This window comes from Balaenoptera physalus, assembly GCF_965194825.1.
Source record: "Balaenoptera physalus genome assembly, chromosome: 3".
Classification (NCBI taxonomy): Eukaryota; Metazoa; Chordata; class Mammalia; order Artiodactyla; family Balaenopteridae; genus Balaenoptera; species Balaenoptera physalus.
Window position 1 is genome coordinate 120149333 of NC_138890.1, and position 25057 is coordinate 120174389.

At 44.6% G+C, this 25057-nt stretch overlaps 1 long non-coding RNA gene across 3 annotated transcripts in view; it reads left to right on the plus strand.

Annotated features, from left to right (window-relative positions):
- The first annotated feature begins 1046 nt into the window (after nucleotides 1-1046).
- The window catches only part of LOC309658600, an 81686-nt gene continuing 57675 nt past the window's right edge, over nucleotides 1047-25057 (plus strand). For all 3 annotated transcript variants that reach the window (XR_014262300.1, XR_014262301.1, XR_014262302.1), the window contains exon 1: nucleotides 1047-13896. This is a non-coding gene — a long non-coding RNA (uncharacterized lncRNA). The remainder of the gene's footprint in view (nucleotides 13897-25057) is intronic.

Sequence of the window (25057 nt, forward strand, 5' to 3'; positions counted from 1 at the left end):
ATACTGGAAAGGCTTGGTGAAAAAGACCCAGAATGTTCTTCTATTAATTTTGTCCCTGGCTAACTTGAGTACCTTGAGCAAGTCTGTCTGATGATCAGTTTTGTGAAATGGCACTTTCTCTATTCCTTTTACAGTGTTGTGGTGAGGACCACATATGTCTCCTTGAAAAATATAAGTTGATAAACAAATCTAATGTCCTTTTTTGCCTTTAAAGTTAAGAAGTTTATTCAGTTACCCAGTGTATTAATTTATCTATTGCTATATATCAAATTACCCCAAAACTGAGCAGCTTAAAGCAATAAACACTTTAAAAAAATTTATTTTATTGAAGTATAGCTGATTTACAATGCTGTGTTAATTTCTACTGTACAGCAAAATGACTCAGTTTTATATATACATACATATATATATATACACACATACATTCTTTTTTATATTCTTTTCCATTATGGTTTATCACAGAATACTGAATATCATTCCCTGTGCTATATGGTAGGACCTTGTTGTTTATCCATTCTATATAAAATAGTTTGCATTTAATCCCAAACTCCCAATCCATCCCTCTCCCCCCCCCTTTCCCCCTTGGCAAACACAAATCTGTTCTCTAGGTCTGTGAGTCTGTTTCTGCTTTGTATAAAAGTTCATTTGTGTCATATTTTAGATTCCACATATAAGTGATATCATATGACATTTGTCTTTCTCTTTCTGACTTATTTCACTTAGTATGATAATCTCTAGGTCCATCCATGTTGCTGCAGATGGCATTATTTCATTCTTTTTTATGGCTGAGTAGTATTCCACTGTTTATATGTAACACATCTTCTTTATTCATTCATCTTGTAACCAAAAGTGGGGTCTGGCTGCTCGCCTTTCAAAAGCCATTACAGAGGCAAGGTTGGTGGAAAGGAAAGTTTGCTTTATTTTGGATACTGCCAACTGGGGGGTGGGGGGAGGACAGGCTCTTGTCCAAAGGCTGACTCCTCCCCCCACTCCCCTGCCCGCCCCCACCCGACAATCTGTGGGCAAGAGCTTTTATAGATGGAGGGAGGGGGCTACATGTAGAAACAGCACAGTCAACTCTGACAGTCATCTTGAAATTGGTCATGTGTTGGTCTGACCAGCGTCATCTTGATTGTTTTAGGTACAGTTAGTCTTCAGTTCTAGGGTTGGTTTGTTCCCATTTCTTTGAGGCCAATTCTTGGAATTGTGGCAGCTTATGTCATGGCTATAGTCATCCATCGCATAGTTAACTTCTTCCACCTGATGGGGGTTTCAGTATCTATAAGACAGCTCACAGGGTATGGCTCAGAATATTATCTATAGCCCATGAAGAGGGACTATAGGTCCTTGACTATGCTTAATGACTAAACTGTTATTATTTAGTCTTGTTGGACTGTTTTCCTTTGTTTCTGCATTTTCTCACTTTTCTGATTAAACTTATTCTTTGGCTAAAGGTTTTTCACAGACAAAAGGCAGGCGGAGGACGGGGGGGAAGGACCACATCCTGCTCTGTTTCAATCTGTTGATGGACATTTAAGTTGTAAAACAATAAACATTTATCTCACAGTTTCTGTGGGTCAAGAATTCAGGAGTGGCTTAGCTGATGGTTCCGGCTCAAGGTCTTTCATGAGGTTGTAGTCAAGTGTTGGCCACGGTTGTGATCATCTGACATTTGACTGGGGCTGGAGGAGCCACTTCCAAGATGGCTCACACACATGGATATTGGCAGGAGGTTTTGGTTTCTTGGCACATGGACTGCTCCATTGGGCTTCTTCAGTGTGTGTGACATGGCAACTGGCTTTCCCCAGAGTGAGTGATCCAAGAGAAAGCAAGGCAGAAGCCATGATATTTCTTATGACCTAGCCTGGGAAGTGACACATTGTCAGGATATCCTACTGGTTACACAGGTCAGCCCTATTCATTATGGGAGTGGACCACACAAAAATGTGAATACCAGCAAGTGAGGATGGCTGTCTTGGGGGCTGGTTTACCACAAATCAGAACTGTATTGACAAGTAACTAATGAATTAAAAGTGGTTATGGGAGTTCCCTGGTGGTCCAGTGGTTAAGACTCTGCACTTCCACTTCAGGGGGCATGGGTTCGATCCCTGGTCGGGGAACTAAGATCCCACATGCCACACTTGTGGCCAAAAAAAAAAAACTGGTTATTAAGTACATGTTTGAACTCAGCATATTCCAAACATTTTCCCATGCTCCATTCACATGTCCTGAGCATAGAATCAGAGTTAAATATTCAAACCTTAGATGGTTACAAATCTGGCTAATTCATGTGCTTGTTTGAGCCTATATGTCCTCATTTGCAAAATGGACATAATTCTATACTTATTTCACAGGCTTTTTGTAGCCATTAATCAAAAGAGCAGTCCCTAAGTACTCAATCGATGGTAGGCATTTTTATTAATTATTATTGCTTTCACTATACAATTCAGTTTGAGAGATGAGCTCAAGTGCCCAGAGTTTGCATTCTGACACTCATATAACGAGAAGTCTGGATATTGCCTAGGTTCAGGTTTGATGAATGCAGTGGCTCAGTGACATCATCAAGTACCCAGGTTCTTTTTAATCTTTCTTCTCTGCCATCCTTGATATTTGGATTTCCTCCTTGATAAGATAACTGCATAGAGTAACTGCTGCAACTTGGATCATCACGTCCTCACACAACTACATACAAAGGCTGGCTAAAAGAGTAAGTCCCTTTCTTCTTTTTGAGGTGAAGAAAATCTTCCCATACCCCTATAGACTTTTCCTGATATTTAATTGATCTCAGTTGTGTTACATGCCTATTTCTAAGCCAGTCATTTGGAGGGGTAGGGAATTACAACTTGCTGGCTTAGATGAATCAAGACTACTCCGTGGGGCTGGGGAAAGGCTCGGCTTCCCAGAAGCACATGGCTATGTGATGCCTTAAAAAAGAACATGAAAGAAAGATGGAGATGGCTGTTGGGTGAGTCATCAGTGTCTGTTTCAGGGTACAGGGAAATAAAATTTTTAGAATTTTGCATGGCTGAAAATGTCTTTATTTTGTCTGCACCCGTGAGTAGTTCATCTGGATGTAGAATTCTGGACTGGAAATGATTTTTCCTTAGAATCGTGAAGGCATTGCTCTATTATCTTTTTACTTCTACTGTTATTTTTGAGAAGTTCAATGCCATTCTGATTTTTGGTATGGGACCTGTTCTTCTTTCTGGAAGGGTTTTGGGGTTTCTCTTTATTCACGAGTTTCTGAAATTCTGTGAGTATGCCTTTTGGTATAAGTCGTTTGTTAGTCTTTGTGCTCGGCATTCAGTTGGCCCTTCTAGTCTGAAAAATTATCTTAGTAAGTTCCAGGAAATTTTCTTGTACTGTTTCTTTGAAAAAGAAATTCCCCCTTTATTATCTCTGTACTTTCTTCCTGGAATTTAATTTGAATGTAGGATTTCCTGTATTGGTCTTCTAGTTTTCTTATCTTCCCCCTCTATTTTCCAAATGTCTTTTTGTTCGTTTCTGAAATATTTCTTCAACTTCTTCTTGACTTTTTTTTACTGAATTTATTTCTGCTACCATATTTTTAATTTTAAAAATTTCTCTCTTGTTCTCTTAATGTTTCTTTTTTAGACCATTCTTTTTATGTTTTATGGATGCAATACCTTTCCTCATCTCTCCAAGGATTTTACTTGGAAGATTTGTGTGTGTGTGTGTGCATGTTTGTGTGTTTCTTTAAAAAGTTCTGTAATTCCTCCCAGCCACTTACATTTCCAATTTGGTTTTTGTCTTTTGTTAAATATTTTCCTTAAAATATCTGGTGATTCTTCTTCACTTTCTCACACATAAGAGAAAAAAGCACTTTATCCCACTTCACTATCTACCCATAAGTTACACTGTAATAGAGGAGACAGGAATGCCAAAGGCATAATGACATTATGATGTAGTGCTCCAGGTGAAACTGACAGCAGTCATTGCTAACGTTTATTAAGTGCATGTTATTTTATTTAATCCTCATAACTGTGTGATATATGTATTATTACTATCCTCATTTTGCACATGAGGAAACCAAAGCTCATACAGCCAGAGAGTGGTGAACATGAGCTCTAAACCATAATACCATACTGCCTCTTAGTAGGTGAAACTTGTCCTTGGCATGGCCCACCGCCTCTCTCTCTCTCTCTCTCTCTCTCTCACTGGCCCATCTTCAGGTGTTCTTGCTCCCTAATTCCTTGGTGCCCTCCTGGTTTCCTTAGGTATCCTCTGTTTGTATTGATATCCATCCCTATTAATTTTCAAAATCCTCTGCCCTCCCATATTTCTTCTCCTTTTTCCCCACTCCCTTTCTCCTCCTCCAATCAAAATTTCAATTTCTTCAATGGTACTACCTCAATTTGGGTTCAGAAGAAAAACAAATCTATTGACATAACTTAGAATGAACACACACCACCACCACTCCAGTGATCAACATTTTAGAGGGGACTGTATTAATTCTAATTAGTTGTAGAGTCAACATAGGTAACATTTCTTGATCTGGCACCACACTGTAGGACAACAGAGACAATTGGTCTTGGTCATTGTTCCTAATACGTTAAAATTTTAGTTGAGGAGATAGTTTACCTAAAAAGATAATCATAGTACATCAAGTACTTGTGTGCACTCTGTGAGATACTGAACACCTTTAAAGGTAGTGACTGCTTGACATCAAGGCAACTTGATTTTCCAAGTACACTGAGATTTCAGAGGCAGGCATGGACTCAAGGCAGCGACGTCTGCAAGGGTTAGTGCCCAGAGGATGCCAAGAGGGGTGTGTGTGGAATCTAGACAAGGGACACTGATGAGTAAGTGTGGGGCGTCATGAGAGGTGACCTAGTGCTACCCTTACTTAGGTCACCAGAAGAAAAGGGGTCTGTGGCAGGGCCCTCCACTTCTGAAAGGCAGTGCTCTTTGAAGCAAGGATGAGGAAGATGCAGGAGTGATACATGATTCTAAGTAACTGTCACACCAGTTGCTCCCAACGCTGTTGTTTGTGTGGTTCTCAACAACAAACAAAGCTGCAGGGAAAGAGGGCTTCTTCAGAACATGGCTTTTCTGACACTTTGAGTGTTTTTTGGATGAAAGTGCTTTCTTTTAATGTATTTGAAAAATCTGTTAGGAATAAGATAAATCCATACCTCAAGCTTTATCAGCTTCAGATTTAATCATGTTTCTTGAACCGAATTCATCACAGCTTTTAAAGGGCAATAAGAGAGCAGAGCCATCAGCCAGTCTTGAAGACTTCGGGATGAACTAGCAGATCGACCTTTATTCAAAACAAACAAATCCCTTTTTGACTTTTATCTCTGGCTTTCAAAACCGAACACCCAGCACCAGACTAAAAACGCCTCCCAGACCCGTGCTGCTGGAAGGGGTGGGTCCTATGCCCCCCTCGGCGCATGCCCAGAGTCCCGGGTCCTTCGTGCGCAGGGGGAACGGCTTCGTGGCCGCCAAAGCCCAGCAGTCCGGGGCGCAGCAAAGACATGGAAGGGTCGCCAAGCCGCAACCCAACGACCTGTGTCGAGCACGCCTAGCCTGTGATGCTGGGATGTTAACTGTGGAGTTTGTGTTGTTGGAAGAAAGCAGGAGAGCCTCTTCTCCCAGGCCGGCAGGTTTTCCTGGGCGGTCCGCTCCCTCAGGGCCAGCGGGAGAGGGCGTGTGGAGAGCTGAGGACGGCCCTGCGCGGGCCTCGACGTCCCCGGCCGCAAGGACGCCAGGCGGCCTCTGCACCCGTGCGGGTACCTCCGAGCGGGCCCGGGCTCATTTTCCACTCGGCTGCTTCCCGGCCGAGCTGTAAACCCAACCTGACGTGGGCTCATTAATTTGGCAGCGACTGGAAGGCTGGGCCAGGGCGGCGCACCCGGGAGGCCTTTGTACGCCCAGGGTCAGGTCAGAGGGCAACCGAAACACGGCTGAACCCTGCACGCGGCTCCCGGGCGCGGGGCTGCGCGGCCCAAGCTGCTTCCTCCCGCCCGGCCGCCCCGCCAGCGCGGCTTCCGGAGCCCGGGAGCGCGGTGACCCGGGCCCTGCGTAGCGCCCGGCGGAGCTCGGAGCCGGCACGTCCCACCCGGTCTCTCTCCGGGAGGGTCTCAGGCGGGCTGGGCCGGCCGTCTCCAAGGCCTCCCGCCTCCGAGATTAAGTCCCCCGGGCGCAGGCCCGCACCTGCCCACCGCCTCCCCTGAGTCTCCGCGCCCCGCACCAGCCCAGGGGCGCCTGACCGGCCTGGAGCGCAGGGCTCGCCGCTTCCTTCCGGCCCGAGCCCGCCCCGAGTCAGGCTTCCGCCTGGGAGCCCCGCGGCCGGGTCCTGTGGCCGCTCGGGAGTTTTCCTGGGCGCCCGTGAGGCCGGGCTCCGTGTTCTTTTGCACATGGTGCAGCCCTGACAGTCGGCCGGCATCGAAGGCAGCCTCGCTGTCCTCTGTCTTCTCGCTCCGGCGGGTCGAGGCGTGCGTGCGGGAGGAGGCACGCGCGCCTCCCGGCAGAGAGAGGAGGCCGCAGGCACCCTCGGCGCTCGGGGTCTGTTTCCCCCGCGTGCTCCTTGGACCCTCCATGCTGATGAGCGCTTGACGAATTTTCTTTCTCTTCTCCAGTTTTCTCGACGGGCGGGTTTAGACTTCGAAGCCCTAGAGCCCGGATCCCCAAGCGAAAAGGTTCTTTCACAAACGCCTGAAATCCGGCGGCGGGGACAGGGTGGCCTAGGGGTGGGGGGAGAAGGGTTGTTATGCTTTTTCCAAGTGCTCCAGCACAGATTAATTTTAGCAAGAAACAGAGCGGCTTCCTTCTGTTCCTTTAGGTGACTTTTGTGACATTTAGCAGCAAAGAAACCTATTTCCTCTGCCATTCAGAGCTAACCACGTGTAATTAGCCCAGAAGTCTGTTGTATTTTGGGGAACTGTTTGCGATATCCCATCGGTTTTCATCTCGCAATTCAAACGATACTGTTTACCCTTCTGTCGGGGAAATTGGTTTACATGCGCAGCAATTTCAGTGCGACACCGAAATATTCTCTTGAACCAACGCTATGAATCGTACAGGCTTTGTATTGCTAATAACCCTCCATTACGACTGTCAGGAGACATTTACACAGCCTCTTGGTCGGTCTTGTAAAGGAAAGTCAGATCCTGGGTTTATCTAACTATTTGAAAACCAGTTGGTCTTTGGCCAGAGACGCAGACGCATGGGCCAGAGGACGTGGCCGGGCAGCCTGGGAGCAATCGGGTCGCAGGGGGCAAAGCCCTGACGCCTTCTGTCTGCTGTGGGGTGGGCTAGGTTGGCTGCTACTGAACGACCCCAGCAGCTCCCTCCTTCCGCCCCGCAGACTCGTTTGCGTCTCTTTTCTCCGAACCGCGATCCGGAGCTTCGGGTCCAGCTTCCCTAGTGACACATCGTGAAACCTTAGGGAAGTGGTGCAAGCCCGGAACGGATGGGTCTCTTACCCTGCGTGTTTCGCAGATTGAGGATGGATGGAGGTGTAGACGGCTCAGGGCCATCTAGCCCTTTCGCGAGCCTCAAAGAGACGGTTCGGTGCTCCCAGGAGGCACAAGTCTCCTTCTCAGGCTGTGTCGAGGAAAGGGAGCCCGTCAATGCAGCGTGAAGCGCCGGCCCGCAGCCGTTTGGGTGGGGGGCGGTCTCGTTTTTTTGGTCCGTGGGCAGCCGCTAGACGGCTGCGTAACCGGCTCCGGAGACCGGGAGTGTGCGTTGGAGCCGCGCCCCGACTGTCCTGGGGCCGAGAAATTGGAGAAATTGCTCTGAAGTAGCGTCGGCTGCCCTGACTGAGAGGCCCGTAATCAACCCCTGGCATGTGTGCAAATGCTGATTTTGCGGGTGTTACTTAATCCACGCCGGCGGTGAAAAGCCTCGGGTTGGTGGCAGGCTCACCTCCCACCACCAGGCTTCTTCTCGGTCTGCTCTGGGGAGCAGACTCTGCGTCCAGGGTGGGGTGGGGTGACCGGTGAGGGTGTGAGTCTGATGCTGGGGCTTCTTTGGCCCAAGGATTGAGGAGTGAAAAAAGAATGCGAAAGTGAAGCTGTTGACAGACGTCTGCCGCCTTAATTCAGGCTGTTGTCCCAGTGTCCTGGTAGAAATTAGCCATTTCCTCTGTATCCCATGCTAACTTACTCTTTCAAGGGGAGGAGTAGTTGGCAGAGGAAAAAACCATAATGATTTACACACAGTACAAAATATGACCAAGGCTAACTTGAGGAAGGTACAAGGAGAGGAATATTCAGTTGATCATTTAAACCTCAGTACCAGAAACAGTCAAAATTATCTGTGGAAAGCCATAAGATCAATAAGGGGCTCCTCTACAAAGGAAGACCCAAATTTTAGTCCTAGCAGTTAAAGTGACCTTTGGTAACTCCATTAAGGTGGAGGCCTGCTCCTGGGCAAATGCAGGAAAGCAAAGATCTAAGGCCAGAACCCACGTCCCAGAAAGAGTCCATCTTTTCCAAAGTTGGAAGGAAAAAGCTCCCGCACAATGCCTCATGATGACCAGCCCTCAGTTCCCTCTACTACCTTCAATTCATTGTCTCATGTGACTTATTATTATACTGGAAATGAGTAATTTTATAAAGCAAAATATTCTGGGGGAAAAGGAGTGAAAATTCCCACCTACCTCATCCCTTAAATTTCAAAAGGTAAATAATCCATTAACTCATGACCACACGTCTCCCTGCCCCTCAAAAGCAATGAGAATTTAAATTTATATAACAACTTGAATATAGGTCTAAATTATAAGGGGCAATCTCTCTTTTCAGATCCTTGAGCATTTTATTTTGTGGACTTTCCAGTACTTTCTACCAAAAACAAATCCACAGAGAACGTGAAAGCATCCCAGCTATAGAAGCTAGTTTTAGTCAATCGATGAAAACGAATTGGAAGGTTTGTTCTGAAAAGCAGTGATTTTAAGGTTAAGGTTATACTTTGTATTCTTGGTCTGCGTAGCTGCAAAGTGTAGAAAGAAAGACAACAGAATTATCTCAGAGTATAGTGTTCACATATCAGGGCCATTGTAAAAACAGAGTTTTAGTTTAACAGGGTTTCTTAGTAGAGGCCGCCTCTGCCTTACTAATTGTCCTCCTTGATGTTTGCTTTCTTTTGTCCTCCTTACCCATCTACTACAGCTGACAAAAACTTACACCAAAGAGACTCCTCACGCAATTTGTTTTTGAGAGACTGCTATTTGCTTAGCACTGTACTAGCAATGATGAAGGGTAGGAAAGGATCAGATGGGTTCCCTGCCCTTTTGGAGCTTCTCATTTGCTTGGGGAGAAAAGACTTAGAAAACTTAGGGTATTCATGTCCATTAAAGAGGTAGGAAGGGCCTACACAGTATTGCTGAGGGAACGGAGTGAGAATGGCAGCACAGTTAGAGCGTGAGGAATGGCACAGGTCACAGGAATCTTTTCTGGGTCACCCAAGTGGTCTTCAGGTCATGTTGGAGAGAAAACTAGATGAGGAGGTTGGGAAGCCAGCAACCAGATGGGGCCTGGCTCAGCTTTGTGCTTTTCTCCCCTGCCTCTTCTGCTCTTGCAGTGTGCACGGGAAACAACTGAAGGGCAAATCTGGAATTCATGGCGTGTGTCTGCGTGTGTAGGGGTGAGGTGGGGAGGAAAAGGCCAAATACATTATCTGATCATTCTCTACCTGTGGGGAGGTTAGGGAGCTCCATTTTCTGGCTGTTGACCCAGAGCTACTTGCCTTGCTATTTGCATGGCCATGATGCCCAAATGTAACATCAGGAAAATAAACTAACTGGATTATGAGCTGAAGAATCATGTGGCTTTTTTTCCTGCTAGGATCTCAGCAGCTGCTCTATGACAAACATGGCCCAACAAAACTGCCACCATCACAGGATGAATCTAAAGGACTTAATTGCCTGTGAGTAATTTACAAAAAGTACTTGGAATTTGTTATGTGATTAGAAAGAACAACCACAGTGGAACACCGCTGCATTTCTAGTCATTTTTGAGACCATATCTACCTGGTTTGTGTTTGAAGGCAAAATAATTCTTTCTGTTTGAGAAAAATGTTTGATTCTGTTCCTCCACATGCATTTATTTGGGAGAGTTAAAAACAAATCCAGATACAGTTGCTGTTTTGATTCTACTCACCCTCTCCCTTCCCTGCCACCCTCCACCAAAACCTTCACTTTGTCTGGTTTGATTTTTCAGACCACACACACAGAGGACCGAATGTTTTATAAGTGATCAGAGTCTTATCAGCTCTGTAGTTGGCAGAAGACTTGATCTTTGACCTCTTGCCTCTTCATGGTATTGCTCTGTGGAAAGAGGTGCCCCCCTCCCTTAATAATGTGGGATGTGGTAGGATGACCCTCATGGCCCATCACCTCTGTCATTTAAAACATAGCTAGTTCAAGTCCAATTGGTCTGAAACCTGCTTTCTTCAGAGCTTGCCCAAAGTTTATATCTGTAATCATCCATAATGAGCCTATGCTGTCAGATCTACCCAGCACCTCTGCCAGAAGACTGAGGCCCAGGCCATGGTCAGCACCACTGATGGGCAGCCTGAAAGAGCCTGGAGGAGCCCTGCAGGTGAGATACTGCCTGGAACCTCTATACTCACCTTGTTTTCCCCCCCTCCATCTGAAGGCCAAAAGCCCTGCCTGCCCCTAAAATATCTGAAACAAAACACACATTTAAAAACTTTTGTCAACCTGTAAACAGTTGAATTTTTTCCCGTTGATGAAATTATCAAGTACTTAATTTTTATTTCCTCCATGAATGTATTCATATGTTCATGGAAATCTTGCCCAGCGCACAGAGCATTTGGCAATCAGTTTCTTCTCCTTTGGGAAACCACCTATGCGAGTTTTCAGGGATGACCAGGGAGACTAGGAATAAGTTTCTGTACAGTCAGTGAAGCCCCAACTAGTGGAGGCCATGCTCCTGGCAGAGCAGTGGATGAGGCAGGTAGAGGCAGTGCATGGGGAGAGGGAGGAAGGTTGGTATGTGATCCACAAAGTCTAATTTCTGATGTTTCTTGGCAGGTTCTGACTATGATATCTTATGTGGGTAACCCTTCAGATGTGGTAAAGATTATAGATATTGGATGAGAAAGAACAAAAAGCCACTTTAAAAAAAAAAGCAACTCAAAAAGAGAAAAACTATCATGCATGTTTTGATTCTATTAAAACAATGATTATACGTAAATAAGACATAACATAGTTATTCCTAATGCATGTATGCTTATTTTTTTCCATTTATATTTCTTCCATCTAATAGATACCCAGATAAAATATAAAATCAAAGTCAGCATTTACCATTTATCGTATCATTCATATATACTATTCATATATACTTATTTGTTTTCCTTAAAATGTACAGAATTTTAATTCTATAGACTTCTTTTGGGTCATGAAACTCACTTCACATTCTCAAAAACACTTTCAGTTGTTTCTTTAGCCAAGTTAGCTTTGCCCATTTTATTAACTGCACTTTTATACATTTATTTATTTTTGTGATTTATAAAAATGGCCTCATCATTTTAATAGTCACCCCTGGGTGCATAGGCAATGGTTTAGAAAACTTCCAAAATATGGTAATACCACTATAGCAAAACACCATTACAGCAACAAAAAACACAAACCCACTGAACACGAGCCCAGAACAACATTCCTCCAACTATCTGGGGAAAATAAACCAAAAAGAGCTATCTTTCATCGTGCCTGAAAGGTCAGCTAACCAGGGCTCTCAGGAGAACAGAGGAATGGTATTTTACAGAGGAGGGCCCTTTATGGAAGACCCTCTGCTTCCAGCTCCCCAGAAATGCACTGCAGGGTGGGGTGTGGAGACTGATCTCATGAAAAGAGAGGTCATAGAAATGAAGCAACAGAGAGCCTGTCCCACCTCCTGTGGACGTCTGGGGCTGCATGGATGAATAGACACGTGATCCATTAGAGCTGATGACCACTCTTGTCCCGAGAGCTGAGGGCAGAGCCCTTTTTTTTTTTTTTTTTCTGTTGTTGTTATTATTTAAGGCTAATAAAGGGCAGAAGGAAAGATTGTTCTTTTGTGATGCAGCATCATAATATAGAGATGGATTCTGAGTCCCAGCTGTGATTTTTACTAGATGTGTGATCTTGGGTAAGTCGCAAAGCTTTTCTTGAATTTAAGTATTTCTCTTAATATTAGAGACAACAATGGCTGCTTCTCAGAGTTGGTAAGAGAATTAAATGAAAAAACCTGTGTGAAAGCACTGATGTAATATATTGAAAGTGCTTTATATTATACATGACTGTACTGCCTGCTACCTGGAGTTTTCCTTGAGTCTAAATCATCTGGACTCTCTCTTTGTCTTTAGTTGGGTGCACACAGCCTTCGCCATTGTGAATCGGATCTGAGTGAATGCCTGAAGAACCCAGAGAAGTAGCTGGTCCAAGGAGGTGGCCCCATGTCGTACCGCCTCTGACAGCACTGGGCAGGCAAATAAAAACTCAGTCACTCAGGAGTTCTGGCAGAGCCTGGAGTGAGAGAAAGTGCAATGGAGCAGAAGAAAAGATAGAGGGGACTCGAGTATGTTCAGTTGACTTTTGCCAGCCTGTGGGGAAGCAGCATGGAGCAACGGTTACAAGCAAGGGCTCTGGAGCTCTTCTTACCAGTGATGCATACTTAGCTTTCAGTGCCCGAGGCCCACATCTGCAGAATAGGGAGAATAATAGTACCTGCCTACAGCATTGTAGGGAGGACTCAGTGGGTGAGTGCCAGCAAAGGGCTTAGAACAGTGCTCAGTATGCTGGGTCCTGGTTCTTTCGAGAGGCAATAGAGACTCAAGCTAATGCACCGGACTCTGAGGGAGCTGCCTGAGTCTGCCTTCACCCCTTACTGACTAGATGACTTTGGGAAGTTTCTGCACCTCTGTGCCTCAGTTTCTTCATCTGTAAAATGGGGGTGATAATAATACCTACTTCCTAGGGTGGTGGTGGTTATGATTAAATGAGTTAATAAATGTCAAGTATTTAAAGCAGTGTCTGGCAGGTAGCACGTATTTGCTGATATTATTATTGTTGTTGTTTTTTACTATTGTTTTTAATAGTAAAAACAGTAAAAATAGGCATGCTGCCCCCTCACCTTTCCCTCCAACTCAATAAATGTAGATTATCCTACAGCCAACCTGAAGGAGAAGACTCTGTATCACCTGGAGATTTTCTCTATGGCTCTCACCAATACCCCTGGACATACCAGTGTCATCCTAAGATGGCTCTTTAATAATCCTCTAGGAAGAGACACAGCCACCCCTCCCAGCAGGCTACCCCATACCACACCCTCACTCTACCTTTGGATAGACTCTCTATTTTTCACTTGTGATTTTTCACCACCTTCAGCTCTTCTACTTGTGTTTTTCCTCTTCCTACTAGTTCTTGCATGTGACCAAGGGTTCTTCTGAGTTCCATAGACCCTCAGGGGATCTTGCATTAATCAGACCAGGGCTGCTATTGGTCAGGATGACTACATGGGCGGATGGACTCAATGGACAGTGCTTGGTTTCTGGTTTTTATGAAATCAACAAGAAATGAAAAATGGAGCATAAAAAAAATTAAATGCCCTGTTGATTTCTAGTTAATCCAATTATCTCATTCTTCATGCTACTATAGATCCAGAATGATACCGCCATTATTTGAAAAGACGGAGAATAAATACTGACACCTTACCAAAACATTTCAGGACTCTGCAGTTTCCTCTAAAACCTCCTTTCTGTTTGCGGGTGGACTTGAACTCGACAGACGGAGGAACATCATGGAGCACATCCCCTTTGTTAGCAGTCTGAGCTTCATGGGCCCTGGGCTTATGGCATTCCTTCACGGCGGACATGGCAGAAAGAGTTGGACATGCCATTTTAGACTGAGCTCTGAATCTCCAGATTGTGAGTAGTTTAATTCATACCCTCCATGTAGCTTTTGCTATTGACATTTATTAGCCGAGAGTGTTGCTGCCAACACAAGTTTTGAGTAGATTGTGGTATAAACAGATTTCCTCTTTACACATTCTAATCAGCGCAGAAGGACTGTTTTTATTGAAACCGTATCTCAGCCTAAGTCTCTCCACACATGTAGGCACACATGTACAGAGTTTAAATTGTATTTATGGTTGGTAAATGTTCTAATTATGGGGCTGCGTGTGTTCTGAGGGGAAAATTAAATCAGTGAACATGGGAGGCCAGGATGCCCTTCCGCTCTGGTTTAGGTTCTTTATGGTTTTAGGCTTTGAGAAATCAATGCCATGAAATGGTGGGTGACAATCCAGGTAGATGTTTGACCTCCGACTGATTTACAATGTTATCTACAGATTTCTTTTTCCTCCATGAGGTAAAGTTTGATTTCTTATTGCCTGCATCATCCTAACATATCACAGTGCAATTTCCAACAAGCTGCTCTTCTGGACAATGTCCTGGGCCTCATTTCCCATATTAGAGTGCATGAAATGCTAAAACAGAAAAGGGGTGTAATTGACATTGTGCCCACCAGCGCAGTCCCATACTACTGTCGTAATGATGACAATGAGTAGGTTACTAGTCACCGAGCAGTGCCTAGGCTTCTTTGGAACTCACCTAAGGAGAGGTTTTGACATCTTCCCCAGTGCCACTAAAGGATGCAGTCCTAGCTGTAGCTGACCAATGGGTGCTAAAGGATTTTGAAAGTAGCTGCTGCTGCTGCTATATAGTTAGCTCAAGGATGTTGTAATTTGCAAAAATGGGCAAAATATGCACTCCAAGGATATGTAGAACATAATCTAGTCAGCTCTACCCAACCACAGTAATTTTGCTGCTGCAGGCAAAATGCCTTCCTGGGGTAGGGTCGAGTTGACAGATTACTGAGGGAAATTTTTGTCTCACCCACACTCCCAGATTATTCAGCTTACTTTCTAACACACCACTCAACCCTCCATGCAGACTGTGTGGTGTAGACCTGGCACCCTAAACTGAATAATCTCCTTGCTGACAGCTGAAAAGTAAAGGCATCTGTGGCAATCAGATGGGTTGCCTCAGGTTGGTTCCAGATGTCAAGTTGATTAATGTCAGAGTCAGGGCTGCCAGCAGCTAGGCCACGTGAGTGCACAGATCCCCAGGAAACAACCCTGGTGCTTGTGGCATCGGTGGGTAGAGACATACGCACAGATACTGAACAGACGCCAGTCTTTCTGTATCAGCTCAGTAGGACGCCCAGAAAATCATGGATTCCTCCAGCGTGCAAACCCCAACACATAAAACTTTTCAGCTATTTTCCATGTTTCCTAACCTAGTGGGTTTGTTTCCTTAAATTAACATCAGTATTTCTATACGAAGAGGTCCAACCTAGGAAGGCCCTAGTGGGAAAAGCCCAAGATAAAGTTTGGATCTTTGTGATGATAAAACAATACATTTCTGTAGTACTTCCGATTTTTTTCATTGTATTTATTTCATTGTATTGTATTTTTTTCATTGTATTTACTTCCTTTCTCACTTGTAGCTTACATCCCTGTGAGTAAGGTTGAGAAAGGTGTGCTTATGTAAGTGGTACAGGGTTTGTGTTTTGAAATACTCTGTGGATATAAGGTGTCATTGTCTCTCTCCATCTCCGTGGGCCACTATGAGATGGGTGGATGGTCTATTGACGGTCATGCAGTTTAGTCAGCACAGGAAATCATCCACCACCCTGCTCATTCTCTTAAACCAGTGTTTCTCAAAGTGTGGTCCATGGACCAGTAGCGTCAGCGTTATCCCAAACCTACTGGGTAGAATCTCTGGGAGCGGGCCCAGCAATGTGTTAACAGAAGCCCTTGAGGTGATTCTAATGCACACTCAAGGCTGAGAACCACTGGCCTGTGCCAGTAGTTCCCAGCTCAGTTTTCTTGGATGCCAGGACCCAGTGGACATAATGATGAAACCCCATAAGCTGTTTTCAAAATTGCATGAAACTTAATGAAAATCATACTCTTAATGTTACTTTTTAAAAAAACTATATATTTTATTACACATGGCTGATAAATGAATGTTGGGAAAGGAAATTGATTATTAATCAATGCCATTTGGTATTCTTTCATTCATGCATCACTCATTTAATCCTTTAAAGGTTATCTAATATGCTCTGTGCTAGATACTGGGAGATAAAGATGGTACACTCTTTACTCTTGAGATAATATAGGTTTGTAAACAGATTATTGCAATTCAATATGCTAAGTCCCGAAAGGCACATTTAAACAGTACTGCTGTAGAAATAAATCTTCTGAAAACCTTGGGGGAAATAATCTTCAGACTTGGCTGTATTGCTTCAAGGCTTTGTGCTTGAACTTGTATGGTTGGAATGAGGAGAGATGGGATGGCAGAACTACTCCCTCTTCATTCCCAACCACCCAGCTGAGAACCGGTGGAGACACAAGCCCACTTCTGGGTTCTGGGTTTGCCCTCTTCTTGGAACTTCCTGCCTTTCCTGGGCAACAGCATTTCTGATTATGAGAAGCACTGATAGAGCATTTGAAACAGGCTCACAGAGGCTCTGTGTTAGTAAGGAGAACTTGAAAATAAGACCTACAACATATTTTTATTGACTTGGCTTATCTTTTATTATAATGGGCAATTATTTAAAAGGCACCTCTCTGTTTAACCAAGGACTTGAAACCAAATGAAATGTCAGCTTGATTCAGAGTCTATTTGGAAAACATTTCAGTACACTTACTTTAGAAAATGCATGGGTTTAATTTCAGTTCAACTGTTTCACAGGTCTTTGTCTTAAAAAAAAACCATGCTTATGTGGCAGGAGAAAAAAATACTCTCTGTGTTCATTTTGCTTTCAGATTACAGTGAGGTTTGTCCCTGTTTGTCAGGTTCTTGGTTCTAGAGTCTCAAGCCTAAGCAGATGAGGGGCCCACCTCTGTGCTTCCTCTCAAGTTGACTTTCTGTCTGTAATTCCACTTCAGAATGACTATACACAAAGTACATCCAGCATAACTAAAACAAGAGGAAAGGGAAGGGGCAGGGCAGAGATGTTAATACAAGGAAACTTCACATGTAACAACTGAAACTTGTATCAGAACATTAGCAGTTGCTTTCTTCTGGTGGGGGAGTGCTTCTGGTTCTAAATGAGGTGTTAGTGTTTGTGGGGTGATAACCTTGTCCCACTGAATTATGATGAGAAAACAACCCAGTTGCCTACAGAGCCAAAAACAAATCTCAGAACTGCTTAACTCATCCGTCAAACAAATTGTATTTTAGGAAATTCAGGACAGAGAAAAATGCACAAAAGAAAAGGAGATTTATTTATTTGTACAGAAGTAGAATGACAGGCGTTTGAGTGGATCCAAATAGCATTTAGGGAGAAAAAAATGTGATTCATTGCCAGCTATTAAATCTTGTTTATCCTTCTTTAAACTAACCAGAAACACATTTTGGAAAAACGCTAGTTAACAGTTTAAGCATTGACAGCCTCCTGTTGTGCTGCTTTGCCTTCCCTGCCTTCCAAGGGGAAGACGATGGGGTGAAGCCAGTGAGCATTGTTTCACGAGTCCGTGACAGGAGATGAATTCCAGTCCTGCTTGTGAAGCTCGCCCTCAGACTCTGGGAGAATTCCTTCACTTTCCTCAAAGAAGGATGCTTACCTCACAGCAGGGGCAAGACGGTCCATGTTTACAAGGTAGTTTCAGATGAAAGGCCCTGAAGGACACAAAACGTTATTCAAAGACACAATGACTGATGAAGTGACGTGTCCTTCAGAAAGTGCCAATTCCCAATAGCCAATCATTATCACAGTATCTCCCAGACCAACAGCTGACCTCACCAAAGCTGGCTCCAGTCACAGCTTTGTGATTGAAATTCTTCAGAGCACTTGACAAGGATCTGAAAAATTTGCTGAGATCCCAAAACCCAGTGGGAGAAAGCCCTGCAGGCTGCAGTATATTGTGGTGGCCCCTTCCAGCCCTACCCTGTGCTCATCCTGCTACAGGGCTTTGAGGGAGCAGCCTTTTATAGCTGGGTCTGCTGCCCCCAACTCCAGCACCCTTTTGCTTAAATGTATTAGTATAAATATTTGGGTTGTCAGTGCCCTTAGAATTTGAGGGTTCTGTACCTACCATAGACTGTAGTGATTAACTTGGTTTAATTAATTACAAAATACACACATTTCTGAAAAAAGCCACTAACATCTTTTCGCTTTCTAAGCAAATAATTCTACCACCAGGATTATCTAGGGTTTGTGGTCTCAGTAGTGTCTAGAAAGGTGACTCTGCTGAGTTTAAGGCCACAAAGAAAGGCCCAAGTGGACTCATTAGATCCAAAGAACTCCTCTCCTCTCCCCGCCTCCCACTGCAATGGTCTAGGCAGGAGGAATAGCCACACAATGGTTTGCTGACCTTCAAGCCTCAGGGCACTCATGGAAGCAAAGTGCTCTTTGCCCTTGCTGGTTGCCACCCCTCCTTTTCCCTCATAACCTGCAACTTTTCTCTTGCCCAACACATCACATTCCCTCACATATTTCTATTAATATTATAAATTCCGTGAGGACAAGAACTGCGTCTTACTCATTTTCGTATCCCCTTCTCTTAGCAGAGCACCCACCACATAAAGTCAGGCACTGAAAACCAGTGGTTGAAATGGTCCTCCCACAGGTAGATGTCGGGCCTTCTCACCTGCCAGCATCATGAGCCACCTAGGCTAGGTCTGCACAGGTTCAAGGTGTTCAGACATTTCCTTCCAGAAAGCTCTCTAATACCCAGGATTTGGATGACTCTCCTTTTCTCATTTTAATTAACTCTAGAAACAACATTTCAACCTCTTCTACCATCACCACCACCACCACAACAGAAAAACAGCCCTCGTCATCATCCTGTGGCTTTCCTGAGACTCTACACTTTTAGGGTGAGACTCCATCTGAACTATTGCAACAGTACCTACAGGGTTTATTGGATGAGAGGAACATAAAATAGCCTGAGAGGTCAGAGAAAGACAAACTTAGGTTGGGAGAAAGGTGTGCCTTCTCTTCTGGCTGTTTGGCCAGAGTAGTTGAGTAGTTGAGAGAGGGAATAAAGAGAAAGGCACAGAGCATCATAATAGTTCAGAAATGTCAGAGTGTGCGTTCTTCCAGAAGGTGTAGATTCAGCAGATTTAGCATCATTAAATCCCTCTTGTCTCAGAAGGAAAATCTGGGCATGAGATGGGACAAGAAAGAGAGTTAGGGTGTCCAGCCTAGTTGTTCTCTGACTCTCACCATAGAACACAATGATAAAGGGACAAAAGACTTTAAAAAATAAATCAGTAAAGTTTCTAGATGGTATGGACTGTTTGTGTCCCTCCAAGATTCATTTGCTGAAACCTAATCCTCAATGTGATGGTATTTGGAGGTGGGCCTTTGGAAGGTGATTAGATCATAAGAATGGAGCCCTCATAAATAGGATTGATGCCCTAATAAAAGAGGCCCCAGGGCTTCCCTGGTGGCGCAGTGGTTGAGAATCTGCCTGCCAATGCAGGGGACACGGGTTCGCACCCTGGTCTGGGAAGATCCCACATGCCGCGGAGCAACTGGGCCCGTGAGCCACAACTACTGAGCCTGCGCGTCTGGAGCCTGTGCTCCGCAACAAGAGAGGCCGCGATAGTGAGAGGCCTGCGCACCGCGATGAAGAATGGCCCCCACTTGCCGCAACTGGAGAAAGCCCTCACACAGAAACGAAGACCCAACACAGCCATAAATAAATGAATGAATGAATAAATAAATAAATTAATAAATTAATTAATTAAAAAAAAAAATAGGCAGGCCCCAGAGAGCTCCCTCACCCCTCATGCCATGTGAGGACACAAAGAGAAAATGGCAGTCCATAATCAGCAAGAGATCTCTCACCAGAGCCGAACCATGCTGGCACCCTGACCTTGGACTTCCAGCCTCTAGAACTGTGAGAAATAAACTTATGTTGTTTATAAGCCACTCAGGCTATGGTAGTTTGTTACAGCAGCCTGAACTAAGACATCAGAGTAGTACTTTAAAAAATCTTAACAAGTCTTTGCAGCTATGCACTTGACTACCTGCCCCATGTTTTGGTGTTTCTGGGAAGAGCAGTGGTGGATGGGATGTGGATGGGACCACCGGTTCAGGGGAGGAGCTGAGCTCACAACAGGAGGCAGTGGGGACTCCCTGCAAGGGCCCTCTGACTCTGGCCTGGCTTCCTTTGCCACATCACCTTCTACTTCCTCTTCCCAGGGAGACTGTGGTCTCAACCACATGCCTGCAGGCAACATGGGCTCACATCAAACCATCACGTGGTACCCTCTGTGCTTAGAGCTTCATATCCAGGAGCATGGCAGCAAGGACAACATTGTGGTCATTTTGTCCCATAGTCCTGCACTGTCAACAAGAATCTCAAGAAGTAATGAAGTCTGTGGCCCGGCAGTTCTACTCCGAGGTGTACACCCAAGAGAACTGAAAACATACAAATGTTGACAGCAGTACTATTCATAACAGCCAAAAATGGAAACAATCCAAATGTTCATCAACTGATGAATGGATCAACAAATGTGGTATGTCCATACACTGGAATATTATTCAGCACAAAAGGGAATAAGTACTGATACATGGTATAACATGGATGAACCTTGGAAACATTAGGCTGAGTGGAAGAAGCCGGAAACAAAAGGCCATATATTATGTGATTCCATTCAGATGAAATATCCAGAATAGGCAAATCCATAGAGACTGAAAATAGATTTGTGATTGCAGTGGGTTGGGGGGTTGGAAGAATGGGGAGTGACTGCTAATGGGTATGGGATTTCTTTTCTGGGTGATCGAAATGTTCTGGAGTTAGATAGTGGTGATGGTTACTCAACACTGTGAATATACTAAAATACACTGAATTATACACTTTATTTTTTTATTTTTTATAAATTTTTATTTATTTATTTATTTATTTTTGGCTGTGTTGGGTCTTTGTTGCTGCACGCAGGCTTTCTCTAGTTGTGGCGAGCGGAGACCACTCTTGTTGTGGTGCGTGGGCTTCTCATTGCGATGGCTTGTCTTGTTGTGGAGCATGGGCTCTAGGCGTGTGGGCTTCACTTAGTTGTGGCACATGGGCTCAGTAGTTGTGGCTTGTGAGCTCTGGAATGCAGGCTCAGTAGTTGTGGTGCATGGGCTCAGTAGTTGTGGCACGTGGGCTTCAGTAGTTGTGGCACATGGGCTCAGTAGTTGTGGCACGTGGGCTCAGTAGTTGTGACTCACGGTCTCTAGAGCGCAGGCTCAGTAGTTGTGGCACATGGGCTTAGTTGCTCTGAGACGTGTGGGATCTTCCTGGACCAGGGCTTGAACCCGTGTCCCCTGCATTGGCAGGCGGATTCTTAACCACTGCGCCACCAGGGAAGTCCTGAATTATACACTTTAAAATAGTGAATTTTATCTCAATAACAAATGCAATTGGAAAAAAAGAAGTAATTAAGTCAAGTCACTGGGAAGCAGCAGCCCCCTTTCCTTCTTTCTTCCCTCCCTCAGCCAACTGGGAAATTTGCTCACACACTTGCACACCCTAGACCCGTATTTTCGGCTCGTCTGTTGGCTCCTTCTCTTGTCTTCAACCTTCCAACCACTTCTCTGCACTCGAAGTGATCATCCTTTGAGACTCAAATGGGTGTTCAGTTCTGAGTTTTTCTTTTTGTGCCTGCAGTATGCCTTGGGTCTTTGGGGCTGGGTTGATCTAGATAGAAATCCCAAATCATCGCTCTGTCTCTGGGAACACTGTGCCTCTGAGCTGCTCCCTGTGGAAGCCGGATTTCTCAAATGTTGGAAAGCAGCAGGGAAGCTGGTTTAAGAGACTGACTGATAAACAAGGCTTGGCAAAATGCCAACTCGGGCAGTCTGGTTTTTGGTTTTTGTTTTTTGCTGCTGTCATGAGACAAAGCCTTGGGGTAAAGAGACGCCTCTATCATGGGGTTCCAGAGGACCCCTCGGTTTGCTCTTCTACGTGTTCCCTTCTCAGCAGGTGTCAGCACAAGCCCCTCCCTCAGGCCGCTTATGTGGAATACACACATCTATTTAGCTAAAAGTGTGAGAGTTTTTCAGAGTACAAACCTCATAAAAGTGGCCGCTGGGGCACTCACTGTGCCCACTCTGAGGGCCCCTGGCTGCAAGCCTCCCGCTCTCCCTGCCCACCTCTCACACGTGACTTCCTGCTTTGCTCTCTGGGTAGATGATTTTCTTTCCTCCCGGTCACAGGTGCCTCAATCTAGGCATTCCTGGTCCTTGATTATCTTTCACTCTTTTCTGATAAGCACATCCAGGAACATTTTTATTCCCATAGATGATTTGAAGGACAGACAAGATGGGAAGCTTCTTATCATACTAGTTCTGGGAAGAAAAGGGAAATCACATGCCACTATAGGTTTTTAAGCAGGCATGCTGAGATGTGATGCAAATGAAATAGTACTGCCTCACCTGGACCAAAATAGTTTAAGCTGGCTAATAAAAGTGAAGGCTTTGGATTTATTTTTTTAACTGAGAAATAAAGCCCAGAATAGTCAAGTGGATTGAAAAATATTCAAGTGATTCACAACAGAACACTGGCCGTTGTTTAGTCCACAAGGAGCGCCAGTGGAACAAGCCTGGTCATTTATCTGCATATTTAATGAAAACACATAGCCCTAAGCATTAGTAGCATACTGAGCCATCTCCTGCAGGCCAAAGAGAAGACGTTTGTGGAGTTAGCAGTATGTCTTCCACAGTCGTGTTGGTGGGTAGTCAGAATGCTGTGGTGTAAGCAACAGACAGAGATTCTGGATGACTCAAGTAAAAAGGAATTTATTGGTGCTATGTGGTGTTCACAGCTTGACCGGGAGCCTGGAGAAGCAGGCTTGGGGAGGGCAGTAACCAAGCTCCAGAGTGAGGAAGCCTGTAGTATGGGAATGATACCATAGCTGGAACAGTCTGGATAAGGCAAAGCTGCCACCCTTGGGTCACTCAATATTCAAAGTCTTGAGAGGAAGCATCCAATTGGCTGAGGCCTTATTGCAAGTATGCCGGTGGCTTTACTACCGTGATGAGAGGGAAAAGGATCTAGTCCCTCAGCTTCTGTATGGGAAGTGAGTGTCATCTCATCAAAACTACACATGGGGGGGCTTCCCTGGTGGCGCAGTGGTTGAGAATCTGCCTGCTAATGCAGGGGACACGGGTTCGAGCCCTGGTCTGGGAGGATCCCACATGCCGCGGAGCAACTGGGCCCGTGAGCCACAACTACTGAGCCTGTGCGTCTGGAGCCTGTGCTCCGCAACGGGAGAGGCCGCGATAGTGAGAGGTCCGCGCACCGCGATGAAGAGTGGCCCCCACTTGCCACACTAGAGAAAGCCCTCGCACAGAAACGAAGACCCAACACGGCCAAAAATAAATAAATAAATAATAATTAAAAAAAAAAAAAAAAAAAAAAAAAAAGTTAAGATCATTAAAAAAAAAAAAAAAAAAAAAAAAAAAAAACTACACATGGGGGAAGAGGTAATTCCCCCCAAAAGATATCAGAGTGCTAATTAGGAAATGGGAGCAGATGCTAATTGGACCAAAACCAACCATTGTTTCTTTCATTTGAAGTACAGAAAATCACTTGAAACAAATGAAGGTAGCCTCTCTGTGAATGAGGGTGTCCAGGCATCTGTAGGGAAGTGTTTACAATGAGACCTTAATTTTATGGGCATTCTGGCAAAGGTGATATATGAGTATGAGCTAAAGGAGTATCCAAAACTGTTACTAGCTCTCCTGCTCAACTGGTTGTGCAGCCTTGACTACATCAGTGGAGACAAAGTCAGCTAGTATTTATACATAGACAAATGGAACGTTTATCCGGTGAATCTGAATCAAATTAAGTAAAAGTGAGCTGAATAAACCTCCTTTGTGAGGGTCTTCAGCCATTTTTTCCTATCAAAACATTTAATAGGTGATTAGCACTTCAGGTACTGAGAGGTATGGCACTTACAATGCACATAGGACCTCTACGTACTCCATTAGCGTTCACAGTTTATATATATATATATATATATAAAATATAAAATATTTATATATTTCCCATTCACATATGCTGTTAGCCAGTGACAACAGTGTGGCACCCGAGGAGCAGCAGCCCACCGTCTCGCACATACAGTCAGCCCGTGAGGGTCCTGCTGGGTGATCCTGGGTAGAGTGTGTTAGGCAGTATTGTTAAGTGGGCTGTTTACTTTGCTGTGGCCTCTCCTGCCATCTACATTTCGTTCTGGCAAAGAAGTGTTAAATGTTGATGGCTGAAAAAGGTCTACTATGATGGTGCTGGACCTGCTCCAGAGAAACAAAGGCGAGGATCATGCTGGATCACATTGTAAGTTTTACAGCAACTCATGCCCCCTTAAGGATATGGTTGAGCAAACACGGGGTAAAGTTCAGCAGGCAATTAGGAATTGGTGGAAGTCTTTTGACATTGTGGAAGAGATCTGAAATATCACAACAGCCTTGGGAGATTTAGCAACAATTATATGAATGGGAGCTGGAAGAACTGCGTCCAGAGACACGTTGTGACTTCAGCGAATTGGAGAGAATGGAAGTGTGCTCGCCAAGGCACAGTCTTCTCAGTGCCGGGAAGAAGAGACCAGGCGGTGCTCCCTCTCCCAGAAACGCCTCCGCCTCACTCCAGGGAGGATGCCTTCCTCAAGGAGCAGCTCTTTCCCCACTGGTTTCTCAGAGAATTGACTCAGCTCTTTATTCTTGCAGAGCAAGTCAGCAAGGCTTTCAGAGAGGGAAGTCTGTTTGCCTCTGTAGTATTCAGCATGGTTTTGCGGTTACAGTAGGTATTCCATTAGGATTCTTGGTGGATAAACCACAGATAACATTCTCCATGCCTCTTTGCATGTAATCGTAGTAATAAAGTGCTTGGCCAATATTTTATTGATCATTGAGAATTATGAATAATAATGGTTGTGTTTGCTGGAAAGCTTCTGGGAAAAGATAATTAGAAACATATTTTTGTCATGGCAGTGAAACAGTTGTCTTATTAGTTTTTAAGGAATTCTTCTAAAAGAATTAGGATTGCTTCTTTTTTAAGAATGGCTTCTAAAATAAAGACCATGATGC